The sequence below is a fragment of the Gymnoscopelus microlampas genome (genome assembly GCF_963454915.1).
Source record: "Gymnoscopelus microlampas genome assembly, chromosome: 8".
NCBI lineage: Eukaryota > Metazoa > Chordata > Actinopteri > Myctophiformes > Myctophidae > Gymnoscopelus > Gymnoscopelus microlampas.
In genome coordinates, this window is record NC_139945.1 from 50,355,072 (window position 1) to 50,376,756 (window position 21,685).

Consider the following 21,685-nt stretch of genomic DNA (forward strand, 5'->3'; position numbering starts at 1 on the left):
CTACACAACATGGTCCGCCCTGTACATACATACAGCTTAACCCATTAGGCCGATTAAAAACATGTTTTCTAAATCCTAACGCTTTAAAAAAAGTATATATTCAAAGATTTGCACACATTTTCACGATTTTACAAAAATAGCAGATCTACAAGCTCGTAGCGCGGTGCCGCGCTATGAGCTTGTAGATCTGCTATTTTTGAATAGCCTAAATAAATCTAAAAATGACACAGATGCGTTCCCGGTCTTAATGGGTTAACCCATTCAATCCGGGAACGCATCTCTGTCATTTGAGATTTCTTTGGCTATTCAAAAATAGCAGATCTACAAGCTCATAGCGCGGCACCGAGAGCTTGTAGATCTGCTAGTTTAGAAAAAAATCATGAATATTTTGGTAAATGTTTGATCGTAATTCTTTTTTAAGCGGACATTTGTAACTCAAATCTTTGCTTCTGGGGGTCCCTGGAACTAAATATTTTACAGATGTTTGCTGTAAAAAATATGTTTTCCAAGATTTGCACACATTTTCACGATTTAAAAACAAATAGCAGATCTACAAGCTCATAGCGCGGCACTCGATGCCGTGCTATGAGCTTGTACATCTGCTATTTTTGAATAGCCAAAGAAATCTTAAGAAGACACAAATGATGCTTTCCCGGTTTTAAAGGATGAATGCTGCCATTGCTTTACGACGCTGCATACTGCACACATATTTGGTTAATAAAGGTTGTGTGCACTGTAGTTAGCTGCAAGGTAATTATATGAACTAATCCTCATTTGTTTCTCACTAGATCCCAATTTAGACTCAAGCGCATGGACAATACTGTATGTGTGTACTGTATATTCCATGCCTGTGTCAGTATTGCTCTTATTATATATATATTTTTTTAAAATATTTGTATTAGGGAATTCAGTTCAGGTATCACAGACAGGTGCATAATATATGCATGTAAAGTTATATTTATATCCCCTTTTTTTTTGCATTTTTACCCGGCACTGTATAACAAACAACAACCAAAAAAAAGAAAAGAAAAATTATATATATATATATATATATATATATATATATATATATATATATATATATATATATATATATATATATATATATATATATATAAAATCATACAGGTACTCACAGACTTGAAATGTAGTAAAAAAAAAAAAAAGTAGCAATGAAAATTACTAGGGAGTGTGTACACTGTTGATAGAAATAAGTTAAATTTAGCAAAAAGATTGAAAGAAAGTTAAAGAGAGAAAGGGGAAAAGAAGAAAAAGGAGAGAGAAAGGGGGGAGGAACAGGGGGAAGGGAAGGTAGGTAGGGTGGGGGGGGGGGGGGGGGCTCTTATTATAATGTACAACCATGTTGAAAAGTGCACAGCACTGATAACTGTGAACTTCTCACACACCTTGGTTGCTGTCGTTTTACAGAAGATCATCTGTCCTTTACTGTAACATTTTGTCAAAAGAACCTGTAAGCTCTTTAGGAACATCAAGACCTTGTAAAATCCAAACACTGCGTGATCCCAGGCACTGGAAACAATAAAGAGGTTTCCTTTCATGGACAAGTTCCTTCTTTCATATTCCTTGAGGGTCTGGGATCTACATGAAACTGACTTCAATAACAACACACATGTGGACACTATGACAAACTCCATCATTCCAACAATGCGCGTGTGTGTGTGTGTGTGTGTGTGTGTGTGTGTGTGTGTGTGTGTGTGTGTGTGTGTGTGTGTGTGTGTGTGTGTGTGTGTGTGTGTGTGTGTGTGTGTGTGTGTGTGGAAAGAAAAAGAGAGTTTAGAAATAGAGAGAGATCATACACCTGGTCTCACTCCAAAAGTGACAACTAATTGTTGATCAAAGCCAGAGAATCAATCACTATGTCACTGTCACTTCTTCCTCTAATACTCATCTCATCAAAACAAAACCACCCAGATCAGTCAGTCAGTCAGTCAGTCAGTCAGTCCGTCCCAGCATGCTGAGTGGCTCCTATATCCTTTTTGCAGAGAGACTATGACGCAAGAATTGTGTCCCATCTGGTACATATGAGAGATCAGATTTCTGAAAAAGACCATTGCACCATCTCTCCCCCATCCTGTCTTTGTGCTGAGGTTTGTAATAACTGCAAGTAAGAGCCAAGATTCACAATGAAGAGGAAATAAAATTCGGCCTCATGTCACTGTATCACATCTTCGCTGCTCCTTTTACTAACAGTAGATGAGCTCATGTTCTCTGCATTCAGTTCCATTTGACTTGATTTGGTTTGGTTCAATTCAGTTGAATACGGGACAATTCAACACAGTAAAACCCAGAGGGCCCTATTGTGCACGTCTTAATTACCGCCACGCGGAGGCGTGGCCAATGCCGTTTTGCCAATATGAGTGCGGTAATCTACGCACTGCTCCACGGCACTACGCGGTAAACGGCCCTGAATTAGTCATGGGTGTGGTTTAAGATCAGTGCAAGACGCAGTTGATCTTAAAGGGATGAGATGTCCAAGTGCACGCATAGCCGTCATAGTCACTGAAGCCTTTGTCTAATTATGTGACTGTCTCATGTCCAAAACACGTTATATCTCTTGACAAACCAACAAATATTCACATTCTCAGTTGCCTATTATTAACGCATCTCCCTCTTTCGTCTATCTCAGCGCAACAAGTGGACCTACATGGGTATGTTTCACAAATTTGCTGTGCTGCTACTGCTGCCCAAACATATCTGATCTCCAAGCAAAACAACGGTCGCTGCGTGACGTGTTTGTATGCTTGTAGATTTATGTTTGCGCGGCATAAGTGAAAGTGAAAGTAAGAGGGAGGAAGAGAACGCACTCCATTTGTTTAACTTCTATAAGCTATTGGAAAAACAGCTGTAAAAACCTTTATTGTCTCCGCCAGGCCGAAATGCATGGCGAGAGAGTATGTTTTACCCCCTGTACGTCCGTACGTCCGTTCGTCCGTTAGTAGCTAATCTCCGGCACCGTTGGCCCGGTCACTGCGAAAGTGTATACACACACTCCCTGGATGCCAATTCAGATTTTCCATATTCCATCCTCATTGGCTAAAGTTGGCTTCCAAAGTTTGCAGGATTGGTCCGTTTTGAACAAAATGCCTCAAATCATGAACGCAGCATGCGATTTCTATGAAATTTCACACGCACATTCCCGCTAGGCCGAGGAAGAAATGCCACCCTTTTCACACTGGCCTGTTATAGCGCCACCAGCAGGTCTAATTTAGCAAAACACATACACACAACGTACCTTAATTAACATATGAACACTTCACCAGGGGTAAAATATGCTGGTGAGTCTTAAGCCTTAAGTGTTAGGGTTCAGCGCGACTTGTAAAATAGCGGTTGCACATAAGATGGTGGCGTTAGGACTTAATTACCACAAAAGACCTGGAAAAAAGACATACATAATAGGGCCCAGAGTGTTAAAAGAGCACTTCACCCATTTTCAACCGTATCTTCAAATAATTGGTCCTCACTAATAATAAGATTTGGCACAATTTCCGTCAGTTTCCGAAAAACCTGCCTACTATTAGTGACATCATCATGGGGATTTCAAGCTAATAGAATTTCTCTTCTCTTGCTTTCTGAACTGTCCACAGCCCTCCTCTGAGACACAGACGGAATAGACAGAAATGGTCCCATCTTGTAATAGTAATAATAAGTAATAGTGAGGACCAATTATATGAAGTTAGGCAATGGGTGAAGTGGTGCTTTAATACTGAGTTATTGTGTTATGAATATTAGCTAGAGAAGCAGCAGATTGTAAGGTTTAACAACCAAAGAAAATAGGGAAATCATGTTAATATTCCCATTTACAATATAAATGTATACACGACTTGTAGTCATTGTGCTAAACATGCAAAATGTCATGTGTCGTGTTGTAAAATGTTTCTTTAACCACTTAAGCACTAAATAATTTGTTAAAGCAGAAATAGCCCATCTATAAGCTCACAACGATTTGCGATGCATGAGAATTGAGCTACCGGTATATAAGAACTGGAGGAGGCATTTCAATTAAACTTGTTCACCCAGCGGATACTCCCTAAAAGCATCTGCAGCTGGCCACTTGTCAACCTTTTCCTCAAGTAGTCATCTCTGCACTGGGGGCTTGGTAGTGAGCTTGTAGATCTATGTTGAACATTTTTGCCCATAATGACCTGCCCGAAATAGTTTGAAAGTGGTTAAAAAGGCACCGTTCTGCTCTTTGTTCTATATGTTTTAGTTGGGACTGAGGGAGAAGGAATAGCGCACACCCAACACCTCAAGTCTTTACATCATCCCTCTATTTTATTTTACCGAGTTAGTCAGGATGTCAATAAGGCCTTTTACTATAAATGTCAAGTCAAACCACAATAGTTCCACTGCGGCTGTGAGGGAGAATTACTCAACCCCTGTGGTATAAGAGAGAGGTAGGTTTACATACTGTTAGTCAATATTTAAGTAGACACGGTTTTCCCCCGTCGCTCTCTTTTTTCTGTTCATGTGTGAGTGCATGTGTGTCTGCACGCACAATCATACGTAGTACGTGATTTTGTGTGTTGCCACTGGTGTGATTACATGCGTGTTTGTGTGCGTGTGTGTGTGTGTGTGTGTGTGTGTGTGTGTGTGTGTGTGTGTGTGTGTGTGTGTGTGTGTGTGTGCGCGTGCGTGTGTGTGTGTGACGTCTCAGGTTACCCCCCTCATCATTCCAATGCACTCTGCAATGCATCACTGTCAATCTGAATTTCTCCTCGTTCCAAGTGTTTTGCTCTGACGCAAACCACTTGAACACGATAGCATGGATTCCCATGAGAATTCCAGTACAGATATGTATAACATGTTAACCCTCCGCCCCCGAAACTGTGATGGTGTATCGCTGGAATCATGTTATCTGTGTGCTAGGTTTTGAGTCCATTTTATGTATCCCCAGAGAAACTGTAATTGTCTCCCATCCCTGGAACGATATGTAAGCCTTTGTGTCCTGTGTGTCCTCTGTGCGGTGACTCACTCTGAGCTTAATAACAATAATAGTTTTTAAAGAAAATACAGACGGGGGTCGGGGGGTTGGGGCAGAGCTTGAACTTTCAACTTTCCCTCAATAAAACCTGTGTGTGAGTACTCATTACTCAATGAGTCATGTAGCTCTAACCTACAAAAATAACAGCCATTTATCTGCCGAGAGTGAGACGCACACTTGTTACATCACATGCATGATGGAGTCAAATGGTATTCACCAGCAGGCCAGAAGCTGCTGGCCTGCTTTTATAAGCTAACACTACATTACTGGAAATGGCTAGCATGGCTGATATGACATGGCCAACTCTCTTGGTGCCCTCCTGAGTTGAACTAGCCCACTTTGCACAATAGACTGTAGTCACATGGTAGCGCTGAGATGCCTGTGGTAACGTGATTTCTGTGCTGGCTGTGATTCCATTGCGTTGACCGGCACAGTTCTGGAAACAAGACAACCTGATGCAAACCTCACTAACATGCACTCCTTTTTGACACACACACACACACACACACACACACACACACACACACACACACACACACACACACACACACACACACACACACACACACACACACACACACACACACACACACACACACACACACACACACACACACACACACACACACACACGCCTGCTAGGGTCATTACAGAGCATGTGTGCTGTTCTCCTGACTGCAGCAATGCGTGGCAGGGTGTTGCAATCGCTCCTGTTTGTCTGTCTGTCTATCTGTTAGCAGAATAACTTGAGAACAGATGGGTGGATGTTCATGAAACTTGACGAGAATGATGAGTAGGCTAACCCAAAGGGAAACCTTTAGGCTGGAAAGGTCAAGAAAACAGAGAGGGTCAAGATGAACATTTTGAAAGGATGGGCATATTTTCATGAGACTTTGGACTCATGAGAAGGTGGTGCAGGGTAGGCCGGGTTTACCCATTTCGGATGCTGTCAATGCACTGACAGGGACATTATCACATTTAATCGTTTAATCAGACTATTGATTGGTCTAAGTAGGTGAGATACTAACCTACTGACGGGGTAGGTGTCAGTAGTTTTTAATGATTGTTTATACATTGTTTATTTGCCTCTGGTTAACAGATACATATACTGAATGCTACTTAATGTACATAACTTAGAAACCTCTTCTTCCCAGTAGGGCGGGATCCAGTGTCATTATGTTCCTATATGTCAGGTCGGGCCTGCTTGTGGCTGCAGCCAGCGTGGGGAGACACCCAGACCTCCATGAAAGCCTTCCACAGGGAGATGGACGGTGGATAGATCCAGATGTTGTGTCTGTGAGGGATGTTTGACTGCATGCTGTGTTTGGAGGCTAACGCCAAGATCAGACCATAGCCTGAACAGTAAAATCCTCAGTTTTAATTAAACTCTGGCAGTGTCCATCAGGGCCCAGTGTGTTATTGAAGTGGTTCCTGACTCCATGAGTAATACAAGGTTTAGATAAATACAGCATTGCTTCTAAACAGTTTAGAGGATGCTCTGTTGGTTAGAAATGGAACCGTTCCCAGAATCACCAGAAACATGGTCGTCTTCTTTTTTTAGGCATTTATCATATGCAAGATCAGAGTAAATGGCATGAACTGTAGTCAACAAACGACAGGGTAAATGGTCACGTAAGTAGAGCGCAAAGAAAACAATTTAGTGCTTCAAAGAAAGTAGGATACCAGGTAAATATCAAAACTAGCCTTGTCTCCTTCCAATCATGCCCCGTTCCCCCCTCTTTTCTTCCTCTCCTCCTCTTCCTTCTTTTTCTGCTCGTTCCATCTCTGTTCTTTCATTCCCTCTCTCTGTTGCTGACAGACTCCACGGCTGACAGCTCCCTCATCTGCCATCTTCAGCGGTGACGAGGCCTCTCACTCTGGAATGAACCTTGAGAGTAAGTCTTCCTCCACTCTCTTCCCCGCAGGGGGCCAAAATGCTGGCCAGGAAAAGTGTTTCACAGCCAGTCATCCAGCCTTCATCCATCAATGTCCACTGTCCGCTGGTCCATCATAAGTGAAAGGAATGAGGGAGGAACGAACGAGGCAGTACATGTCAGCGTTATGAAATATGAAGTCTGAAAGTATAAGCATGTGGATTTGCATGCCTTTACCGAAGTTATAAAAAAAAAGGGACAAGTGAGAGAAGAACATTTAGTGTGGCTTTCATCCAAAACACTGTCGAGGACTTCAGCGTTAACTCCCTTTCTCATCGCTTCTTCGGTCCTGCTGAGAGGGAATGGAAGCCCTCAGCCTCAGCACTGGCAGCTCCAGTCAATGATCTTCTCTTAGGATCACAGATGAAGAAGTGGTCCCCACCACTTGTTCAAGGGGTCCACCATTATCCCCCAACCCAAGAACACCGCCCCAACCGGCCTGAATGACGACTGCCCGCAGCGCTGACCTCAGTGGTCATGAAGTTCTTTGAGAGGCTAATAAAACACTGCATCTGCTCCTTTGTCCCCAGCACCTATACATTTACTCGACTCACTGCAGTTTGCCTACCGTCCCAACAGATCCACCTGCAACGCGGGCTCAACAACAACAGGAAAGGCTGCTATGTTAGGCTGTTATTGACACAGCTTGGCCTTTAACGCTGTAGCAAACTTCAGACCGGGATTGAACCCTGTTTTATGTACCTGGGTCCTGGACTTCTTGTCTGGACTTCAGACTTGGATTGAACCCTGTACCTGGGTCCTAGACTTCTTGTCTGCCATACCCCAGGTGGCCAGGGTGGACTGTCACACCTCTACCACCGTCACCTTCAGTACTGGAGGCCCCCAGGGTTGCATAGAGAGCCCTTCATGTACTCCCTATACACCCACGACTGTATAGCCAGAAACAGCTCCAACACCATTGTCAAGTTTCCCGATGATGACACAGTGGTCATGGGCCTGATCTCAAACGACGATGAGGGGCCTGTATGGATCAACCAAGGGGCAAGTCTTGGATATTTACGATGAGGCTGACACGGAAGCTTATAAATGGCCAGAGTGGCGCTGTTTTACCCTGCGCCGACCTGCGGTGTCAGAAAGAATTTATTTTAACGCAAGTGAATGGGTTTTTTGACAAACTTTAGACTAGATTTTCTTACCGTAATAAAAATTGTCATAAATTCTATATGCTTCCAGTCGCTAGTTTAAAGTCTCCTTTCAATCACCATGATATGCGTTTTGCTAAATTATGGTCCCATTTATTTTAAAATTGACGATAAAGTAGGCTATTCTCTAGGAGGGGCGGGATGATTTGATTGACAAGCTACACAACCAATAGCTACACAACCAAGAGGCTGCCACTATATATGTCTATGAATTGAATACCAAGGCCCTCATTGGAAACAAGTCCGCAAGGACTTTTATGAACGGACCTGTTAGACAAAGTATTTTAAATGTAAATGTGTTGTTTTACATTTTTTTGCCTAATAAAATATTCAATCAATCAAAAAAAAAATAGCATTCATTCCCCGCCCCCGCTCTTGATTGACAAGCTACCCAACCACTAATGGTCTGGTCTCATTCTGCAGGATATGACGCGATATGACGCGATATTGAAAGATGGCGGACCTACAGCCTTGGAACAATCGGCTTCATTTTCGGTCTGTAGAAAGCAGGGGAGTGGCTTTGTCCATCTCATTTATACAGTCTATGGGATCAACGGGACATCAGTGGAGAGGGTGAGCAGCTTCAAGTACCTCGGCGTACACATCATAGAGGACCTGACTTGGAGAACGCACACAGAGACATAGTCTTCCGATCTGGGAGCCCTGTGGAAGGTGACCGAACGAACCACATGGGGCTCCTTCACGTCCCTGTAGCAGGATGCAATGGTAACATGTGAAATCCTGTAATCAAAATATAATAAAATGAAAAATATACAGGAAGGGGGAAGGGTTCACATCAAGATCACTTGAGTACAGGCAGGTGTGGTAGGGCTGTGGTCTGTAATGTAAGTCAATCAATCATTGCACTAATGGACTGTACATAATACCAGCCTTGCCAAGAACTTTATTGTATCTTAATTCCAGTATTATCACTTTTATTATCTTGCTATATTGTGTGGTTGTTAGAACACGACACACCAATATTTCGCTGCTTGTACCTGTATGATTGAGTGACAAATAAACCCTCTTGAATCTTGACAACATAATGGAGGCTGGATACAGAGCTCAATTAATATTCTAACAGTCAATATACTAATTGCCAATCACTAATCACTAATTGACAGTCAGTTAGGGTTTACAGACTGGAGTTGTGCCTCAAGGCCATAGAGCCTTGGCTTGTCCTCCATGACCAATCATTATTGATTACAGTACAGATCATTTATCTGTTCCAAATGGGCAATCCATCTGAGTTTCCAGACCGGACATTTTGTCTTAAGACACCAGCATGTGACATTAGACATCTATCACAGTCTCTTTGACAGCTTTTAGACACTAAATACTTCATCTTCCTTGGCAGTGATGGAGAAAACACCTACTGTAGAACCACTGGGGAGTCGTTCCAGTGGTCTATCTACTGATGCAGTGACACGAGGCATGAATCTTGTCCTACTCTGGGAGAGCTGTCCAGTGTTACTTCAACATTACTCCAGTAAGTGCTGTTTGAAAAATGATGTGACCAAATTCAAGGCTTTTGCAATGATGGACCAATGGTTAATGGTGTCATTAACGGTGTAATTTGTTGTGTTTAATGGACACTAAATGGTGATATATCAGACTAGCCGTTTCATGGCTTTAGAATGAAATATTACAGGGTAGAATGGAGTAGAAGACAATACGACTGGGCAGCCATATACAGTAAAAACTAAAAAGGTGTGAAAGGAAAAAAAAGAAAAAAAAATAGCACCAATGACTTATAAAACCATTATAAAATTACATTTAGATATTTATCCAAATATAAAACAAAATATATGAAAAAAAACAGTGGAGCTACTTCTGTGGCCTACTGGGAGTGTGTATATTTCCAATTGATTGGTCCAGCAGTTTGCTAGATTAGCTCTGGACACAGACACGCACGTACACACGCGCACACGCACGCACGCACGCACACGCACACACACACACACACACACACACACACACACACACACACACACACACACACACACACACACACACACACACACACACAATCCTGCACACACAAACCTGCAGAGCCATGCAATAAAATGTGAGTGTAAAAATCTAGCCTTATGGTCCATTTTATGAAAGTGTGACTCCAATATACCACACATATTATCCAAACAACAGCAAAAGAAATATGTTTACATAAGAATCTTCCAAAAGCCAATTCAATCTTCTGTCTAGCAGCCGCTGAGAGACAGAATCCAGGGCTGTGTGAGGTGCTGAGATTAAGAGAAGTGAAAGGCGCGAGGATAGCGCTGGAGTGTATTAAGACCGTCTCACAGTTTCCAGCTCACTCCATTTATCATTCTCAGATTCCATATGCACAAGGCGTTAGCTGCAGGGAGGAGAGGAGATGAGACAGGAGGCAGCGAGGCCCGGGACAGTTACTGATGGATCACCTGCATACCTTCTACATTTCTAATTAAATCTGGACAAAGAGGAAAAACAACAGGTGCCTCATTCTCTTACCTTTTACATTTCACACCTCCGCCCACCCTCCCATTCTCTCTTCTCCAGTAGGTCTGCCTGCTGTCTGAAACAGTGACTGATTTGGAAAAATGTCTCTGGCACAGTCTGGAGACTATTTGAACAAGAATGTATCTGTAGGAGTGATGCCAAATGGAGACGTATGCTGCCTCTGTGAAACAACGTCCCTGCAAGCCGTAGCATTCTGGAAAGGCTTTCTGTTCTTCATTAGAATACCTTCTGTCATCTTACTTCAGCTCAACTTTCTTCATTCAAAGTCATATTAGACAAAATACTTTTCCCCCTTCCCTTCCTCCATATCTACGATGTTCACTGTGGTGTTTGAGTCAGTGGAACCGGTTTGTGTCAATGGAACACAAACTGGTTTGTTTGTGTCAATGGTCACCACTTGGATTCACTTTTCTCCCATCCAGGCCCCCTTGATCATGAACCGTCTGTTCATTTTATTTTCTTATTTATACTATTCTATAACTGTATGAACCCTATATCATCCCTATTTCCAACATTCAGAGAAAATAGCTAAAATAGATCTATAACGCGTCGCAATGCCACGTGTTGTGGGCATGTAGATTGGCTTACAGCTAAGAGATTCACGGCCCTATTCTGGGCGCCGTCTTACCCATTATCCCTAAACGTCTTTGCCATTTTTTACTATTTTGAAAAACATTTTCAAGTAGTTGAAATAGCAAATCTACAAGCTCACAATGTGTCGATGTAGATTGGCTATTTGAACTACTTGAAAATGTTTTTCAAAATAGTAAAAAATGGCAAAGACGTTTAGGGATAATGGGTAAGACGGCGCCCAGAATAGGGCGGTTGGTGTAAGGGGAAACAAGGAGGGGGCCTAATATAGACCCGTGGAGGATAGTCTTTGTCAATTCCCCATGTATACTGTGGTTCCTGTTGCTGCCACTGTTGGTGTGTGGAGGGTGTAAACTAGAGATGCACGATATATTGGAAATCACATCGGAATCGGGCGATGTTAGTTATTTTTGAATACATCAGTAATTTCGCTTCTCGAAGTGATAAAGTCCGCTGAACACAGCGTATCAGTCCAGGCTACCACTACAAGAGGAAAAGAAAGAGGCAGCGATGTTGGCCACCTGGGCATATTTTACGGTAACAAAAAGAAAAAGAAAGAAGTCAAAAGAATTGCAATATGCAATACTTGCAAGGGCAAAGTTATGCGAAGAGGATGCCGTGTGTAACCATTCAACACTACCAATCTAGTCTTGCGTAGCCAGACAACTATTCCACAATCTCCGAATGCTATATAGAGTCTGGAACTACAACTCCCGAAATCCGCTTGAGGAAAAGGGCACTTCCGTTCACGAAAATATATTTTAAAATATCTTTACATTTCCTTTTTTAATTTCCATTTCTGCTAAGCAGCAAGCTAAATATACTTAGATGATTTGTATTTATATTAGGATAAATTTGCGCGACTGTAAAGATGAAACGGAAGTGGGGAGGAAGCTTCACATCCGGTTTAAATTCTAAGCATGATCAGAGCTTCCGAGTCCCAGCCTGTATGACCGGAAACATTTGAAAATTGTGGGAGGCAACAGTCTGGCCACGCGAGACTACTACCAATCTGATAACTCATGATTTGAAGCAGAAGCACCGTCATGACGCTGTTTACAAAGGGGTCATCCCTATGTTCCCTGGGTTCTATGTTCCCCCACTAAGGTTAGGGTTAGGGTCAGGATAACAGGATAACAGGATAACAGGATAACAGGATAAATTTAGCTAAATACAGCATTTATTTATGACTGCAGCGTGCTGTTAGTGTTTGTGCCAAGGTAAACGGCTAATCTGCGTCTGTGACCAGCGTTGCCAGATTTCGCGAAAGAAACAAGCAACCAGGTATATGAAAAGAAGCCCAAAATAAGCAACTAGGGCAGGTCAGTCTAACTTTATTATCGAATGTTGTTTTAGAGCTGTGGTCTCAAACATTTTCATGTCAAGGATCCCCAATATTTTCAATCGACTTTACAGAAAAACAAGCCCAAAGTAGCTTATAATAAGCAGACTTGGCAACACTTTCTGTGGCTTTCTCAGCGAATAGTGCCTATCTACAAGCTCGAAATGCGTCACAGGGGCTCAGCATGGTGAGCTTGTAGATCTATGGTACGTTTGGTGTGCGATACCATCGTACGACGAAGTATACACTAGGCTTTTAAAGTGACAGTGTACACATTGCCTTATGTCTGCTTGACATTTTTTTGGAAAGCCCAAGTGTTGTGTTTAATTATAGGCCACATTTTGTAAACATTTCAACAAAAAATGTTGCCAAATTTGCCAACAACAACTACCAACAATAGAAAAGGATTAATAGTGGGATCGAAAAGGAATTTCAGCCAATCAGGAGAGAGTATCCATTTTATCAGCTTAATTTTTTTTAGTGTTCCAGTTCCAATTTTGTATGCTCATTTATTCGTGTCATCACTTATTCACTTCCAATTTCAATTGTTTAATCTGTATTTTGGCTGAGTTCTCTATCCTGATTGGATAAAATTGATATCCCAACCTGAAAATGCATTTTCTGTTTAATAAAGAACTGGAGAGACATGGAGACTCCTGTTACTGAACAAACACTCTATAGCAACTCGGTGCATCCCTAGTGTAAACAGTAACATGCCTCCCTATGATACACATGTAGTCACCACCAGCCACTTCTTGTCAATTAGTCGTTTCACAGGGAAACGGATCATGGCAACACTATTTTACCCAGTTCCCCTCCTTGCTGAACAGGTCCCCAGACCAACCAGAGGACATGTAATGTACAATTTACAATGTACTCATTTAACAGTAGTAGAGTAAATGGCATGAACCCTGGTCAACAAACGACAAGGACATGACCCTTCTCCTGCTTCCCATCCACTGCCAATTGTGTTTGTTTGAGCATCCGTCCAAACCGGAGGCACCGCTGCCAGGAGTTGCCCTCAGGACTCTGCATTGGTGGGTTAGCGCTTTAACTCTACGCCACCCAGACGCCCTACAATCAGATCCACCTCCTGCAAAGTATCCAATTCAAATGGTGACGTAAGGGGTGTTTCAACTCTGGAATGCGTTAATACAGAGGGTGGGGCTCTGCCACGTGACAATAACAGTGTTCCATTAGCATCTTTAATACCTAAGGGGATATTTATGAGTTATGACGTAGGATTCTGCTAAATGACTGTTAACGTAACATTACTTTTTACAAGCCTAAAAACTTCCAGTAGCGCAGCCTTGCCTATCTGTAATAAAACAGCACAGAGGTGTCATTAACCATTGATAGCAGCCCTGAGTCACACACTGTAAATCACCAGTGACAGCAGCAACACACCTGCATGTAAAAAGCCATCGTCATAATGCCACACACACTACAGCCTGTAGCACAGTGAGGAACTGCATAAGCAAGAGCCAGGAAACAGACAGTTTATCTGTCTGCATGTCATTGTCTCTTCACACTTTCTCTCCATTCCTTTCTCCTTCATCTATGTTCCGGTCTTTCCTCCTTTGTCCTTGTAGCCTGATTATGTAATGTTGTTAGCAGTAAATGAGAATTTAGCTTCTTTTCTTTTTTCTGCCACAGGCTGTGAAACTGCAACAGGCTGATAAATAGACAGGAAGGAAAAGTGACATTTGCGCGACCTTTGCATGATTGGCCGATTGACAGCACGAGACCTTGTCTGCCGGAAACCTTGTCCGCTGGAACTCGGCTGCAGCCAGCGGGGACGGAACAGAAATCGATAGGTCACCACATTCGGCGCAACACTCGGGTACCTTTCACACCTAAAGTCCTCTAAAAAGAACCTCACACGCACTCACATGAACAGGCCGTTCAGAGCATTTACAGGGAAAATCACTTCATTGCCATAGTCACTGGAGATATTTTACTAAATGCACATTTTCTGCCACTATTTTCTCTCTCGACGAGTTTGTTCAGCCTTCTTTCCCCTTCCTCAGTTGTATAATGGAGTCTTGTAAATACTCTACTCCAGCCTCAGAGCACTTCATGGAGGAACTCTACACAACGGATATTTATTATGTTGGACTGTCTTTTATTAATCACAATGCCTGTCACTTCTCAGCCAGGGCTAACCTTCTTTAGACATATTTGTCTAAAGATAAGATGTCACTATGTAAGTGCATTGTTATTTCTTTGCTCTTTATGTAAGGCATACACAATTTAAAAATGTGTGTGTGAACACACAGCAAATCCTCTACATGTGTTCACATACTGTATTGGAAAGGCAGAGAAGCCTGTGGCATATGATTTATTCAAATCATTTCTTGTTTCTTTCTTTCTTTTTTGTCTTTGTTTCCTTGTGTTTGACTTGAGAACTTTATACTTGAGCAGAACAGATGATCATATTTTCTCATATTTTCAGTGATAAAAGTCACATTGTGGGTGGTTTTACATATTGCTGGATCCGGTTTCGCATTAAGAACACATTGGAAGACATGGATTAGCTCAAAAACTAAATCTGTTTCCATTCAGCTATGGACAGTATTTCTGTCAAGCATTACACTAGAGAGCCGCTAGGCATTATGGTCTGAAACCACACCTTGTCATCTTCTGTAACTTGGTTGCTTTTGCATCTTTAACCGCGTCTTACTACAGTATGTATAACAACCCACTCGTTCCTCCCCTCAGGAGGGAGTCTCAGTGTGCTGTTATCTTCCAGTTATGTTAGGTGTGGTCACTAAAAGTCATTATAGACAGCCTGACCCGTGACTAAAAGGTCACAGGTTCAGTCCCCACAATAGACAAGATGTGTCCACCAGTAGCCATGTGTCCAGGAGACATGGAGCCGAGCTACTTGATGATTCACTGTAAATCGCTGTGGAACAAGGGGCGTTAGCTAAATGACCAGAGTGTAACATGGTTTACAGCGGTAACGACATGACGGAGAGGTCACAGTCTGAAACATATTAAACATCAGACATCTTCTCTCTCGCTGGAGAGAGGCTGTGAAGATATCGATTTTATTTGAGAACAGTGTCTGTGATGTTGATGATTTATACGGATCCATTAACATTTCTTGACTTCAGCTAATTCTTTAAGCATGATATTGTACTTTTTTAACATCTTTGCATCTTTGCAAAGTCACACACACACACACACACACACACACACACACACACACACACACACACACACACACACACACACACACACACACACACACACACACACACACACACACACACACACACACACACACACACACAGCATTTATAACAGATTAATGTCTCATAGTAATGTAACATGCTAGAAGGTAGCGTGGCACTTAATGACATCATTAGCTACATTAGAATATATGGCGTTGATGAGTCAGCACTGCCTGATATGATGAAGGGATCTCAACCAGTTTAGCCCGGGAACATCTTGCAACCCATTATTGGTTCCTAGTCTAATGGGCGAGAAGAACCACTGATTCAATGATTTTACTTCTACCTCATTTGAGAACACTTGTAGAGCCATCAAAATGAAGTTGGGCTCATGGAAGTAGACATAATTAGCTGGGTGTGACTGTCTGCTGTCTAGATGTTTACTGTGATGTTTGGAAGGAGGTTTTAATTGGACTTGTTTAGTCAAGTTTATATGGCAGGGTGGTTGTAGCCAAGCAACCCGATTGGTTAGACGGGCATTCCAGCTGAGTTTTATGAGCCTGTAAAGCTCACCTACTCATAGCTTTATGGATTGGTTGCTAAACTAACTACTGGTGGAACTATGACACTATTTATTATTCTGTTTCTGTACTCTCGTGTATGTGTTCGGATAGCATAAATGGTCCCCATTTAGTAGCTCTGACATCCTATTTCTATTTCACATCTTGGATCAGTTCTTGCATTATTTAGACAGGATAGTAGAGAAAGGAAACTGAGGTGCAGATCAAGGTGGAAGGACTCAATTTTGTGGTCAACCCACTAACCAACAATCACCTACATGTGTGCCCTATCTATGGATAAAAACATTGACACTATGATTTGGGGGTTTATGAAAACCATCACTATACATCACCACTGCACCTATAGACAGACAGTACAGAGAACAGCCATCCTCATATCATTGATGGTTTGTTGCATGTTCTGTTGTATCAGTGAATCATGTAACCGTAATTTTCCATTTACAAAATTCCTAATAAGTGCAACTGTACCCCCTCATATATACATGGGATGTTTACAGCTTTGTGTTGATGCTGTAAGTGACCACAGGAGCAGGAACGCGAAGGCGAACGCCCGCGCGCGCGCGCACACACACACACACACACACACACACACACACACACACACACACACACACACACACACACACACACACACACACACACACACACACACACACACACACACACACACACACACACACACACACACACACACACACACACACACACACACACGCGTGTGCCGCAAATGTATTATACAGTGGAGTTTACGCAGCCATATGACTTTATCCCTGGGATATGTGAGCACATGTGCTATCAATTAATGGCATCAATTATAGGCACTGAGGCTCATCTGAACAGTCCAAACTCTTCACCACGCATGATTTATTTGTGCACTCGTTGATGACTTGATGGATGACCCTTTAACAATCAGCAAAAGCTGAAAGCCTTTGAAATGCAAATCTGCTTTCCTTCAGTAGGAACTGCCTATCCTTCCAGTGATGTGTGAGTTGGGTTACTTTGGCTGAGCTATGAAAGACACTGATTGAATTTGTTTCCAGCCTGGCAAGGAGCTTTAAGTGAAAGCTTAGATGTATAGCTGTCGTCTCAGCATTAGCTAAAAGGTTTACTATACATCACTAAAAAGTCTCATATGCTGGAGAGAGTTTGATAGACTTGAATTTGATTTGATGCGGTAACATTTTCAAGGTCAGGAATGTTCTTCAATTGGATACTACTTTAAAAATCCATCACGTGTTGGAAACACTATGCAGACTATGCAGTTTGAAAGTGCTGGAAATATGGAGGTGGTTAAAACAATGGTTGAATTTGAGTTTTGAGAAACGGTACATTCTTTTAGTCCAAAACCTCTCCCAGGACATCCCTATGTGGGTTTCACTGTACAGTGTGGCTTTAACTACGTGTCACCAGGGAGCGAGTCACCACCTGGAGCCACCTTTAACAGACTGAGGGAGCAACAAATGTTCTCACTCTGTTAAATTAGAAGTCAATCAATTATATGGGTGCTTATAAATCTCTTACAATTAGTGTCTAATATGAGTGTGATTTCCTTAAACCAAAGCCCAGACCAGAAAGAGCTCCTTGCGTCTGGACATTGTCCAAGTACAGGCTCTGTGTGGCCGTGAACGCGTGTGTGTGTTCGCACATGTGTGTGTGTGTGTGTGTGTGTGTGTGTGTGTGCATACATGCATGCTCCCCTGCCTAGTAGTGCCTACCAAATGTACATGCACATAATATGCCCACAAATCACATACACACACTTGCAGGAGTGACAGCACCTGGTCAAAATTACCTGTCGCAGAGCCAGACATTGATCAGCAATTAGCAGGGCACGGATACTACGTACCTGGCATGGTCCTGCTGGACCAGTAAACAGCAGGGGGGAGCTTAGCGATCGGGTTTTACAACCAACACCTGCCGCACGCAGGCAGGAGGTACCGAACACTTCTCAACAGCCACTCCATTAATTCACGGATTAGGAGTTCAGTTGTGGTCCCTCTAAATGTTTGTGAGCACCATGATGACCAACATCACAATGAGGCATACAGAGTCTCTTATTGTATGCACATGGTTTTAGAATTTGGCAGTTTGGTTAGATACACTTTAGAATGCCTTTTATTTTTGTTGTTGATCTACAAGCACACGACATGTGCGTTGTTAGTGAGGTTGTAGATCTGCTATTTGAAAATAATTTGTGAAAAATAGGGAGTTTTTAGCAATATTCAGGCAGTACATTTTCACTTATTGTTTTTGGGGGGTAATACTCAAGGGAACGTCTCTGAACAAAGGTTCTTTGTGTAGACAAACACTAAAACACAGCAGTGTCTCCACTGTCCTCGGTGGGTGGGTGGGTGAAGAAGAAGAGGAGGAGTGAAGAAAGCTTAGCTCCAGGCAAAGCAAAGCTTAAACTTCACAGAACTGACAATTAGAAAGAGAGAAACAGATTGATCCTACTGACAGGACTGAGCATTCCTCTTCAAGGCTATAGCCAGAGACATCAGCTCACTGGAGACGTACAGGACAGAACAGAACAGAGTACGGGATGCAGAGGTGCTGCAAAGCTCCGGTTTCAAACCATCCATCAAAAGGTGGAACTCAGACCAAACAAAATGAAGCTGATAAAAGCCAGGCTTAATGCCACATACTTGGTTTCAAGGTTTTTCGTCTTACTATACAGCTGTCCCAACACTGCAGGCATTGAAATGCAATACGAAGATTAAAAAACAATCGAAACTAGACAGATTGCATTCAGAGTGCAAACCTCCACCAACTCTGTGCAACTGTCAAGATACAGTATGAGTATGATACTGTATGAGTGACAGATTTTGCCCTGGATTGTGACCTTGCTTGTTCTTTAACCTTTTCAATCAAAAACATAATAATTTCTCCGGGACTGCCGAATTTCCCACCATTTTCATGATTTCATGAAAATCCACCCATCCATTACAAATGTTTGCCTGCCCTTGGTTATGACCTTGACTTTGACATTTTCCACCAAAATGCTAATCATCTCTTTGAGGCAGCCTGCTTACAATTCCCTCCAAGTTTCATGAAAACCTGTCCATTCGTTCTTGAGTTATTTTGCAAATAGACAGGCAGACAAACAGAATGGGGTAAACATAACCTTGATCCAACTCCACTGGCAGAGGTTATAAACTATACAAATAGCATATGTGAACTATACCAGACAAATAGCATAGCTATTTATATCAAATGGTTAGCCATATCAATACAACTGAATAGATAAAGTTTAAAAAATACAATTGATTATTTTCTTAGCAATTATATTGATTACTTTTTCAATAACCGGGTAAATGTATTATTTAGAAGAGTGTTTTTTTTTATTGCCAATAATGTTTTTATTATAATATATCAACGAATCCACGCAATTCATTTTGTATAATAAACTAAATCAATTATTTCGATTAAGTGTTGCACTTACAACAACTGTACTGTACATTCTTATGGGAGAGTTTGAGAGCTAAAACCAGCAATGTTCAGACCAACAATAAAACCACTGAAGGAAGAGAGAGAGCCTGGCAGCTGTGTGTGGTTCTCTAAGGCAGGAGTCTTCAACGTTTTTCAGGCCAAGGACCCCTTAGCTGAGAAAGAGATGAAGCAGAGACCCTCACTACATATTGGATTCATGTTAAATGTGTGTTTTCAAACATTTAACCACTTAAACCCTAAATACTTTGTATAAACTTGACCTTTGGCTCGATACTTGGTCTGCTCTTTTTTCCCTCTACACCAAAACCGAAAATAGCCAATATACAAGCTCACAACGAGTCGCAAACGCATCGTGTAGCTTGTAGATCTGCTATTTTCGGCTAAAGTTCAATAGCGATGCGAGGGTTCAATTGGTTAATATAAAAAATAAAGTCCCTATCACACAAACATTTGTCGGTCCCTCCTGCAGTATCTCTCTGAGGACCCCCTCATCAAGTGGTTAAGGTGAGAGAGGTTCTACTTGTCAGAATCCACAGACAGAGAAGTGTAACAAAAACAAAGATCATGTAGGGAAGTCAACAACGCCCAAACCAGAATGAATCAATTCAGCATAACTCATACTTCACAACACGTTATTTGACTTTGCCAGATGTTGAGCTAACACATGGCGAACATACGTAACTATGTAAACAATTATAACACGCTGCATGTTCTTACACGCTTGCAACTCAGCACATTACTGTGAGTTGAATATAAAACCTACCAAAGTGCTTTAATTAGAGCATCCAACCTGCCAGATGGATATCTGCGATGTTGTCTTATTATCTGAGGATACACTGGAAGCCGTAGTAACCTGAAGTCTGGTCCAAATATGTTAAATAAAACAATGTTGCCCGATTGAAGCTACAATGAATCCAGGACCTTTTGGACACTATGGATGCGCCACCATCTTTATTGTAGTTGCAATTACTTCTCTGGTCGAACTGTAGATTCACAACAACATAAGACCCAGTTTTGCATCTCAATCCACAGGTTGAGACGCACAATTTTTTGGGGGAAAGCATTAATGCGCAACACTATTGACTCCATCACATGGCATGAAATAGAGGCTACACTTGTGAAATACACTCACAACAATAATCATCACACACCATCCTTTTATGGATTTTAAGCACCGTCTTAAAACTCCAATTGTGTGTGTGTGTGTGTGTGTGTGTGTGTGTGTGTGTGTGTGTGTGTGTGTGTGTGTGTGTGTGAGGTGTTCAAGTGAGTGTGTGAGGGGGTGAGTGTGTGCGTGTGCGTGTGCGTGTGCGTGTGCGTGTGCGTGTGTGTGTGTGTGTGTGTGTGTGTGTGTGCGCGCAGCATGTTACAGTGTCACCCACATGTGCAGTAGACACTACTCCCATTGTTGAGGAGAAGGAGCTAAATGGGAGGTATTGGGTATCAACACAGGCGAGTCATACATCAGGACGTTGTTTTCAGCACGTAGGAGGATCTCTCCGTTACCTGAGAGGATGTGGGCTCAAGTGGAAGCCACCAAGCAATCGTGCACTTTGTCACTTTGAAAACCTGCAACTATCCTCTCTGCCTAATAACAGGTGAGTTTGAGGAATGATGTCCGGAAGGTAAATACAGGAGAAGAGCTGTAGCTCAGGTGGATGACATCTGTCTTCACCCCAGACACTTATTGCCCATTTTGGTTGCGCGTGGTGACGATAGCGATCTACAAGAGCTTGTAGATCAGCTATTTTCGATGGCACGCTACTAAGTACAGTATAAATCAGGCCTGCATGTGTGTGGTGTTGAAACTGATGTGAGGTCCGCATGCAAGAAGCACACTCAGTAAAACAACATCTGACCCAGGCCAACGGTGAGAACGCATTGCTATCGTAAGTTTGATAAATAAAGGCTGTCAAAAGATGAGAAAATAATTCATTCAGA